Here is a 12,123-nt window from a genome sequence, read left to right as displayed (position 1 = left end):
CTGTGAGTCCGTGAGAAGTGGATCTTGAATATTATCTATTTGATATATATATATATATATAAGGTTAAACTCTTATAAGAGGTTAAATCCTTCAAATTTTCAATATATAAAAATCCTATAAGAGGTTAAACTTTCACTCTTAAAAAAATATATCCACTCACAAAAAAAAATGATAACTCCACTCTCTTAAAATTCACATACCTAGCATCTTAATCCCTAAAAAGTGGCAATTTTAAATGTTATGGTAGTAACCGAATTTTATTCAAACACAATCATTTCAAAAGCAACAATTAAACAAATAATTTAACTTAAAAATATTCAAAATATTAAATAGATAAGATAAAAATAAATGAAATTCATAAAAATGACTAAACAATTAATACAAATGATGTGTGATGGTGTGCGATTTGACTACTCCTAGCTGGAGGACGATCCAGATTCCAAGTAGACGGCGAGCTAGCTCGGTCTGCAAAATAATCTATCAGAGAACCAGGGTGGCTAACCCGACGAGGTCGCTCCGATGCTTAAGTTAGTATGTTGTAAATGCGAGCTGAGTGCTTGAGAGCTTGAGAACTTTAGTGCTAGAGAGTAGAGTAATCACGCGTACCTTTGCCTTGAGGTTCTCATATTTATATACTGGAGTAGTCGTGGGTCTCACGGAAGAGCTCCGGAATCTCCAGGGTGTGGAGATAGGTTCATTCCACTTTTGAAGGAGTAGTACGTAGATAAGGCTTTATCGTTTCACTTCCAACTCTAGTGGAGTCGGGATGAGTCATCATCGTGATCTTGAAAAAGTCGAGATCTGTTAGCTCATCGTGATCTCGAGATTCGGGATCCATTAGAGAGACCTTTAGAGTCAGTTATGTGACGATTCGGGTTGTTAGCCTCGAACTGATACTTCGATTCTTTAGTTTCGAACTTGATTGGATACCGAGGTGCTTCGATGTCAATGTGAGTTTTGGGCCAAGGTGGCTGAATACCCAAGCTCAAATGTTGCAAACTAGGCTTGCCAGGCTGAGCTATCATCCCTTAATCAGGTCGCGTCCATGTGTCCCCTTCTCGCTAAATCGGGCCAAATCACCCTTCATCAATGTGAGTTTCATTCTTTTAGATAAAATTGTTTATTAATTGAAAAATTATATTTAACTTTTTTGGAAGCATAACCTAATTTAGCTTTTAAAAATAAGTTTATCAAATAGTAAATACCAATTAAAGTGATTTATACAAATAAGACCTCATTTTATCTCTTAAATCATATTAAAAATAATATAAATTAATAGTGATTTTCAAACAAAATACGTCAAAATAGATTGTCAGCTTCAAATATGTAAAACCCATGTTAGTTTTTCTTATTTATTTATTTATATTTAAATGGTACATTTCAAATGAAATGATATTGTAGTTGCCCATTAATATGGGATCATTCTCTAGATAAAACAGTAAGTCTCTTCAATCAAATAAAAAGCATAACCTAAATGTCTAATATAAATAATTTAAAATGTTAAAATAATTCATATTAATGGTCCCATACTTAGTACGAGGATCATTACTTGAATGATATTAAGTGATACAATGTTGTTTGCTCATGATTGGTTAGATTGTCTCATTCGGTTTCAATAGATGATTGAAAGTGCCTCCGAAGTCCAAACCCCTCCCCCCATCGCAACTTATATTCACTATAAGTTCACCACCGCCCCATGTCGTCCTCCCCTCTCCCCCATTCTCACATGCTATCCTCTAATCGCCTTATATTCTTAGTTCTCACTGATCCATCCCCATTTCTCTTCAAAGAAAAGTAGGGTTGTTCATAAAAAAAGTTTAAATCGACAACCCAGCCCAACCCAACCTAAATTGGCCTGTTTTTCTTTACCACCAATCGGTTGTGGGTTGCAAAGATGGATAAATTAATGGTTCAGCTTTGGTTTCAATATTCATCTGTGAAAACCGAATTGAACCGAGTTATCTAACTACTTAACAAGGTTGTCTCTATCCTACTTACTTACTTAGTTTTTTACTTTTTTTATTCATTATATTTAACTATCTATTATTTATAGTATTCTCTTTAGGATTGGCATTAATGGCAAGCATTGCAATGCAAGGAAAATCCCTAGTCCCTACACCTTTGCTCCTTTAAAAATATTAGCTTATTGTATTTTTTTGGAAAGATTTAAAGAAAGGATCCCTACTCTCTAGCGACTTTTCACCAAATAGGTGTCCTTTCTTTCCAAGATTATAAGTATTCTTCCAATTAGGACTGCCAATTGGACTGGATTTGGTCCACTCCAGTCAAATCCAATATTTGTCCATTTATAAATGGATTTTACCAAATCCAATCAAAATCCAAACAAACCAAGTCCAATCTTGTCTAAATAAAATGCAAGAAGACTAGATTGTGTTCAGTCCAATCCAAATTGAATCAAATACTATAACAACATAAAAAATTTAGAAAAAATATATAAAAAACTATAATACCTGTTGCAATCAAATCCAATCCAATTAAAATATAAATGGGTTGGATTGGGGTCCAATTCAATCCAAATTGGACCATACACCAATATAACATGAGAAATCTAGAAAAATATATAAAAACCTACAACACTTGCTTCACTCCATTCCAATCCAATTAAAATTCAAATGGATCGGATTGGGTCCAATCCAAGTCCAATTCATCCTTACTAACAAAAAAAATCATCAATAACTAAGGGTGTCAACTAGACTAGATTTGGTCAAATTGGTCCAATCTGATCGGGTCAATTTACAAATGCACCAAATCTAATCCAGTCCAAAAAACCATACAAGCTAGACCTAAACTGGTCCAATTAAAATGCAAATGGACTGGATTGGGTCCAATCTGATCCAAAATGAGTGAAAAATAAAAAACAAATTATATAAAATATAAAAATTTATAGAAATACATTAAAAACATGGTTTTTGAACCATCATCGACCCCGATAATTAGACCATTCAGCTCGAAAACCATCAAGCCAACCGGTTCTGTTTCATCGTTAACCCGAATATTAGCCAAAAAGTGTTGATTTGGTCAATGAACCGTTGGCCTAGATGGTTGAACCATCAACTGGTTTGACCATTTTTTGTCATTTTTATTTTAATTATTTTTTTATTTTTTAAATTGAAATGGGCCATCCATTTGAATCGAATGTTCAAACCGCTGACCCAAAAACCAGTGGCCAAAGCAATTCCGGTTGCGGATCGGTATTTAAAATATTTATTAAAAATTTTACAAAATATAAAAAATGTATCACAATAGAAAATAAAAATATAAAAAGAAAATAAATTTCCACAATGATAAAGAATTAGAGACCATTCGGTGCACGTTAGCTTTGAGCGAGCAGCCTTTCAACTTCTTCTCTCTGAACTTGCTTTCTCCAATCTGAGCATAGGATGGATTCTCAAGTGAAGCTTTCAGTCATGGTGAAGGTAATGGAATGAACTGGACAGTTTTGATGAATTTCTAAATTTTTCTTGTGTTTGTGATCTGGAAACAAGGATTTGTTTAGGAAGGTTATTTTTGTATCTATGCTCTCTTTAATTGTTAAAAAAAGCAGAGAGTCGAAGAGAGAGAGAGATGAAGGAGATATCGTTGGTGAAGAGAGAGAGAACACCTCAGGCTGGAACTATTGCCGGAGATGAAGGAGATATTGTTGCTGGAGAGAGAGAGAGAGAGAGAGAGAGAACACCTTAGGCTGGAACCGTTGCCGGAGATGAAGGAGTGATCGTTGCTAAAATCGTTTGAAAACACTCTCTATAATATTGTCGGAGAGAGAGACCTCTGTAGTATGCCATCAGTTAAAGAATAGATCGTCTATCATCGGTTAAAGAAGAGATCATCTAAAAACACTCTCTGGTATACTACCAGAGATGGAGGGAGGGAGAGAGAGAGAGAGAGAATGCATAATCATTGTCGGAGACAGACCCTTTGTTATGCTGATGAAGAGAGTGAGGAAAAAAGGATTAAGTGGACAATTGAACGGACCATTGGGTATTTGAACTATGTCCATTTCGGTACACTAATTTACTGGACAATCAAATTTTGGACCAATCCAGTCCGATATAATACTTTGGACCATCCAAATCGGTTCAACTGGTTATGGTCCGGGTGGGGTCTAGTCTGTATTCGGTCCATTGACAACCCTACTTCCAATTTCCAATTTTCATTATTATTTCTCTTTGACTCTTATTTTTCTTGGTCAGCCTCCCTAAGGCTCAACTCAACCACTCTCATTCTCTCAACTTCAAGAATCAAGATTTTCAAATTTCAAGTTCATTGTTCAACATCCCTCGAATCTCAAGTTGGCTCTCCCATCTTCTCATCTCTCATTCTCTCAACTTCTCAAGAGTTAAGACTCAAGCATCACATTCAGTCATTCACATGTTAGTATTTTTATTTAATATTTTAAAAATTAATGCATGTTAAATATATTTTATTTATGTTTTGTTTAAGCTTTGAAAAAAATCCGGTTATTTATGATATATTTGCACAAAAAAATTTCAGTTTTGTATGGAAAACCTAATCTATTTAAATATATATTTTGGTTTTAATTTAAATATATATTTTATATTTAAAACTGTTAAATATAGATATTTCGGTTTTTAATATCTGAAAATATATATTATGAAAAAAATATTTGTTAAAATATCATGGTATTCAATTTCATGAGTATTAAAGCTTGAGGTCGGTTGAAACCAACCCAAACCGACCATGTTGGTTTTGCTTAGTATAGGGTTGGTTTTGGTTTCATCATTAGGTAACCCAACCAGATCGGGCCAGTTGGAAAAACACCAATAAACCAACCCAACCCGACCTGTGAACACCCCTAAAGAAAAGTACAAATTGTCTCTAGTCTTCTTATTGTGGAATTGACACCAAATGAGTTAGTAAATATATACTCTAATAGAAGACTTTCTTCAAACACTTAAACACTAAACTGCATTTAATAAGCTCGTTTCCTACAAAAAAGGAAAATTTGCATATTTCTGTTGTGTATTTTAGGCCTATTCTCACTTTGGTCTCCAAATTTCAAAACATGCCAACTTAGTACCTATAGTAAAAGTTCAAAGTATTGATAAGTCGGATACACCAAATTGAGTGTATCGGACTTTGTATCAACACTCTTTTATAATATTTTTATTTTTTTTTCAAAATATGTTTAGGGTTGGTTAAAGGCCTGGTTACCCCTTGAAACATGTCTTACCCCAAAACTCTTTATATTTCGTGTATTGGTGACCCACTGATACGTGATGAAATTTTGAACATTGCCTATAGTTAATCAGCCGCTAGTTATGTGTATCATGTGACATCATGTGTGACTTAAAACTTTTGAATATGTCAAAACTACCCTTCAGAATATAATATTCTCATAAAGATGAAGCAATGGTGTAAGTTTTGGGCATTGAGTTTTACAAGGGAGTGACAATACTCATAGCCAATGTTTTTAAAAATGACCTGGAGGCCAAATCATTTTTTGCCTCCGAGTCGCGGGTCACCGTTTCGACCGGTCGGGTCGAACAGTTCAAACTGTGCCACATCAACGCATATATGTATACATACATACATACATACATACATACATATATATATATATATATATATATATATTGTAGCAACAAATAGTGTATAAATATGTTATATGTATTATTTTATATTTAATTTAGTTATTATTTTTATTTATATAAATATTAAAAATTGTATATTTTGAGTCTAAAAAGTTTTTTTGTTGTGAAAATTGCGGAGTAAGGTGATTATGGCCCCTTGGGACACATAGATATTGAAAAGTTGGCCCTCCTCTCCCCCCCCCCCCCAAAAAAAAAAAAATTGGACATTGGAATGCAAAGTTATGGCCTTCGAAAGTTTGCATGCATTGAGTGTGCAACCCGCAACCTGATCATCAAGTTGAACAGTTATTAACCAAGTCAACAGTTTTTTACCGTCTAGCATGTCTTGATTGAATCGGACCCATAACCCTGATCGGGTGACAGTTTAAACGATTCAATCGTTCAGATCAACGATAGGTTAAAAACATTGCTCACATCTCCATTAAACCTAGGCATGAAAGTGGGAGGAGTTGAGAAATAAAAATCAAAGAAAGAGAAAAGAGTGATGGTTCAAACTTATCAGGATAAGGGTATTTGGATGGCTGATAAAGAAAATTATATGACACTAAAAAACTGAGAATAGGCCAAAAGTAGAGGATACTAATATGTAATTTCCCCTTATTCTTTTTTCCATGACCCATTAATACTAAAATATGAACACAAATTATTATTATTATTATATTTTTTTGGGTAAATTACAAAGACCCCCTGTACTATGGGGCCAGTGACAAAGACCCGCTGTACTTTTTTTTGCAACAAAGGCCACCTTGAACTTTGGCCATTAGGCAAAGATCCCCCTCCCTAAGTGTTCCCAATTAACTTTGAAAAATATTATGATTTTACTGTTAAAGTTTTCTAAATGCCTAAACTACACTTTTTAATTTATTTTATTTTTTTCTCCTTTTTTTCTGCTATTATCTTCATCCCATTTACTTTGCTCAAACTACCCTCTTCTCTCTCTTTAGTTTAAACTCTAGAGAAATAAAATGAAGAGCACTAATAGAGAGCTTCTGAAGGGGTCCCTCTGATGGCTGTGATGGCAAGTTGAAGAACAACAAGCAGAAGCTCTCTTACATCTCAGTCCCATCCAAGACCGAGAGCCAACCATCCGAAACACTCGTTTCCCCTAAAAACCTCAATGCAAACATCAATTTCCGCCTCCAAAAATTTCGTGTTGTAAAACTGATCGGCGACATCGACCACCTGGTGATTGGCATGCCATGGCTCAAGCTTTCCATCATTGAATTCCAACCGCAATGGCTTAGAAAGGCAAAGGTAGACATGTGAGATGGAATATCCACCTGGGTGCCCATTACGCACCAATAATCCTCTGTTTTGCGCTTTTATTTGTTCCTCGAATCCCTCCGACAACCAGTCATCCGCATTGAATTCAGAGTTCATGTCAAATCCCATTGAAGGACTAACGACCGATATAAAATTCCTACCACTTGCCTCCAAAGCAATAGCCAATTCCGTCATTTGTGAAGTAGAGATTGTGTTTTGAGAACCGAAGCAGATGTAAAGAACATAATCTGGAGGCTACGTATCGAGCCACTCGATGCATTGATTCGGGGTGGTTTTGGTGGCTTTGTCTGTATAAGTTTTGTTGGCCAAGGAAGAGGCGGTAGGCCCAATCGCCCAAACAGGCCGACCACTCACTCTTCTGAAATATTGTAAACCAGTCAGATCGAAGTCCTCCACTGTGTTTAACAAAAGCCTATTTGACCTCAACCACACACGGACCTGTTTGTATGAATTTAGACCAAGCATCAGTCCCATTAGTGTACAGTTTGGCAGAACCTATTTCGTAGCGGGAACTTGGGAGAATCCATTTGGTAGTAGGTGACCTCAGCTGACCATCCATTTGGTGGTGACCTCAGTTGACCATCCATTTGGTAGTGGGCGACCTCAGCTGACTGCCAGCGTTGAAGACAGAATGAAATATACATAGGTCGTTGGCGACCTCAACCATGTCGGTTTCTCTGTCATCTTCATCTCATCGGTCTCTTCTTTTCTCGTCCAAAAAGTTCTCTAGGAATGCCAACTAGTTTTTCAACACCTCGAGGAGGTGTTGGTGCTGAGATTATGCCAACTGGTTATTCGGCTCTCCATACCTTATGTTAAATAACAACCCTAATTCTAGTAAGTTTTAAGAGAGAATGGCTGTGGTGAAGGATAGTTACTTTTGGGCCAATTAAGTTTTAAGAGAGAATGGCAAAAAAATAAAATTTAAAAAGCTTAATGGGGTATTTTGGTAAGTTAACACATTCTATTACCTGATTTAACAACAAAGGGGGCATTTGTCGCAATGTAAAAGTTCAGAGGGGTCTTTGCCACAAAAAAAAATATAGGGGGTCTTTGTCACTGGCCCTATGGTATAAGGGGGTCTTTGTAATTTACTCTTTTTTATGTAAAACCCATCAAATAAAAATACTTTAGAATTGGAATCAAAATGGGAACTGAATCATTGTTGTATGGGATTTCATTCTGATGGGAGAGGGAGGGCATCGTGAATGGAAATGGGATTACGATAACCAGAATCATTCCGATTCTGATTTCAGAACCCTATAGCACACCGATGGGCATTAAGATCTGCTTTTTTTTTTTAATTGCGTGTTTGTGTTTTTCCCCCTTATGGCCGTGTTTGTTTTTGATGTAAATAAGAACCAGATAAACTTTATACCCTGGTTCAAATTTCCCTACGTTTTGTTTTAGGTGTTGTTTTACATTGTAAATTAGCGTAAAACTCCACTTAAGGTGAATTTTACATCAAGAAACAATGAAAAGTTTCCACTGATAAAATCAATGAAAATCTCCATCGTCCTTGGTGTAAAACTCTACAACGGTCAAATAGTCTATGCTTTGTCATTATCTTTTTCGGGCAACCATTTCACTGGAGAATGGCGTCATTCAAATAGGAAATTATCCAAAGCACCAATCCACTTGACCTATGTTCGTTCTGCCAACCCTGTACCCACATTGCAAAGAAATGACATGAACAATATCCATAAATCCAAGGTCTTGATTGTTTCTAGAATCATGTGTTTTTCTTCGATCATAGGGGCGATAGCCTCATATCCACTTCCCCATCTTCACATGTGGCTTCTGTTGCTGTGTCATTGGTGTGGTTCCATGAACCAACAATGGATCATTGATTTGATGTTCAAGATCTTTGGATCTTGACTTCAATCTCCAGCTCTGGAATGCAGAGTACAACTAGATAGCCAAGCATGCAACTAGCATGATGAGAAGCACAATGACAAAAGCGATGGAAAGAATACCATGATTTTTGGTGACGTCGAAGGCCAAGAGATAAACAACTATACTGACAGTGATGACATTGAAGATATGAAATAATGATCTTCTTTCTCTTGGATGGAGCCACAGTGGGACCTCACGGAGGAGGAGGATGACAATGAAGTAGCCTAACGCGAAGAATATAAACACAGAGAGAGATGTGCCCGAGTTTGAATTTTCTGAAGAGGAAATTATTTGGTGATGACACACTGTTTTTGCCAGTGCCATGGCAAAGATTAGAGTAGAAGCCTTTCACTTTACAATGTGACAGCCACACATCATCAATGCAAAAATTTAAATCCGCTTGGTTTTATTTTCTATTGATCACTGAACTAGTGCCAACTTTTTCATTGATCTAAAATTGCATTTACACATAAAACAAACGTAGCCTTTGGATTTTCATGATGGTTAAATAATCACTTGACGAGGCCTTTGGATTTTCATGATAGTGCAAGATTGGAGGCACTCCTCACACCAATCTCACAAGCACATCAGGTCCATTCCTCACACCAATCTCACAAGCACATCCTACCATGAATTGAAACATATTCAATGAATAATAATTCATAAACTAGCGGAGGGGTCCCTGCATTGCAGGGGCTAGTGGAATTGTGAAAGTAATTTAATAAAATGAAAAAACAAAAACAATGTTCTTGAAAAAGGTGAGGAAAAAATTTAGTAATTTCATTAAAATGATAAAAAAATATCGAAGTTTTTATCAAAATCGGATTTTAGTTGGTGTAAACCCCATTTGAACAGCTTTAATAACTTTGCTTTGGAAATCTCTCCATGAAATAACGCATAGAGAAGTACGAAGATATTCTAATGCATGTTGTTCTAACGACTCTTGCACTAACCGGAAGCTAGTCTCATTTTTATCACTATTTTCATTTGTAGTTAAAATTATTTTAAATAATTTTCATTTTATTAATTTTTATTTACCAATAAGATATTTGAATAAAAGAAACCAAAATTAATTATACATTTAAAAAAATAGAAACAAGAGAAAAAAAAGAATAGAGAAATGTACAAAAGAAAAAAAAATGTAACACCAAAAAAATGCCTAGAATTAATTAATAGTCAATATACCCGAAGGCGTTATCACATGCTAAAACAGACAAGGTGTTCATACTTAAATCCCAATGGCTGCGTTTGGTTGCAATGCAAACGTGTACAGTACATATAATTCATTTTTTGGTTCATGAGTGCAAATAGGGTTCACATTTTAAACCGTTTTTGCATTCATCCTATTTGTTTGAAATCTGTGCACAGATGTGAACCCATCATTAAATGCTCCAACTATCTTATGCTCCAATGCCTCAACTTTGGTCAAAAAGTTAATTATCAAATGAATACAAATGTGTAAAAAAAAAAATACAGTAATGCTCTCTTTTTAGAGTACAAAATAGATTGGAAGAGAATGCAAATACAAAAATATAACTAAACAAATACAATAAAGAAAGAAAAAGGACACCTTCGAAATACCACAAAAATCACTACCTACCTTACATGGAAAATTCATCACTACAACAATTTAAATGTAGTGAAAAGAATTAGTTAGTGGTAAAAACCAAATAATCTTATTTGACCCCAATATACTATATTGCACTAAACAGAATGGAATGGTGATGCAGGACTCATGTAGCCAACCCCATATAGTTGGGCTTAGATGATGATGACGAGTCCCACCATACTATATTTAGAGAGATGTAGATGCAAATGCAATCATTTTTTTTTGAACAGCAGAAAATGAATTTTATTAATGAAAGATTAGGAATTAAAAGACCTAGGGTGTAAGTTCCATTCCAAATCAGCAAAGATTACAGATTTGCCAAAAACATATGTCGTCTCACAGACCGTTGTTTGGCCAGAGAATCTGCCATTCCATTTGTTGTTCTTCTTACCCACTTAAAGGAAACATTTAGTTCTCTTGTTAGGGTTACAATCTCCCTAAATTTATACCTGAATACCCAATGAATCTGGGTATTAACCCCTGCAGTAGATTAACCAGTTCAGCTGTCAATGCATCGCTATACTCCAAGGGTCCTGAATATTGAACCACCACTCTGCCTTCTTTATCTCTGAAGACACCCCCTACCCCCTGCCATTCCATCACTTCCCTTGCCTTGTCTATAGCTGATAGTGCCACCTCTTTCCAGATTCTCAAATTATCATTTAGTGAAAAGACTGAAATCATCCAAGGTTCTCACCCAATGTGCAGTTTTCAGCTTAACTAACTCAAGGATTTCTGCTTGGGTCCTACTCTTAAGTCTTATCATTGAAAATACTATCATCTCACTCTTAATATGTGGTTTATCTCTATTGCAGCAACATGTACCATTTCTTTTAATGGGAATTTATACCTAGCAGATTGATAAGTATCTGCTAAAGAGTTAACTTCTTAACCAATACCCATAAAATTAATCTATACGCACTCTATTATATTCTTTTTCTAAATTAAAACAATGTATGTGACACTTCTTCCTTTTTCTTAAGCTTATCTAACAACTGTGAAGCAATATACCACTGACTTGTGATGGTTAACCTCCCTGTAATTAAATCTTTGATATCCATTTTCTTTTAATGCAGATGCAATCTTTTGAAACTGTTTTGTTTTGTTTTTTTTTTCATTGATTAGCTGCAATGCTAATTTTGAGCTATTAGGACCAATTACATGGTATTCTTTCTCTAACATAGAAATGTTCACTATCTCATCTATATTATAGAATTGTATAATCACAAGAAATTCATATATTAATATAATAAAAAATTGAGGCAACAAATGGACTATTCAGATATCTTATGATCCAGAACTAGCCAAGAATTTCTACTGGCTGGTTAAAGTTGAGGAGCTATAAAAAACTGACTAAACTGTAGACTGATTAGTTGAAATGCAATTCTGAAACAAGTTCTGATTGTAAGCAATAGGCCCTACAAACACACGTTGCCATGTGCACATACTATGTATAGTGAAAAGAAATACGAGATAAATCATAAAATGACTCAAGTAGCTTTTTGAAAAACAATGCATACTTACATAGAATAGTTGGATAAGTCCATTACGTAAAAAGGAATATAGTTTTACAATCCCACCAAGGGGGCAAAAAGATCTTTTGAACCAAAGTTTTGGCATTCATCAGGTGAAATCCATTGTAGCGTTGGGATGACAACTGAGTTTAGAATAAACAAGCCGCAACAGAGAGAAATTGAAAA

Source organism: Nelumbo lutea, chromosome 4 (genome assembly GCF_056320005.1).
Source record: "Nelumbo lutea isolate HS-2025 chromosome 4, American lotus-T2T, whole genome shotgun sequence".
Classification (NCBI taxonomy): domain Eukaryota; kingdom Viridiplantae; phylum Streptophyta; class Magnoliopsida; order Proteales; family Nelumbonaceae; genus Nelumbo; species Nelumbo lutea.
The sequence above is the reverse complement of the archived record's forward strand: the minus strand, read 5'-3'. Positions refer to the sequence as shown.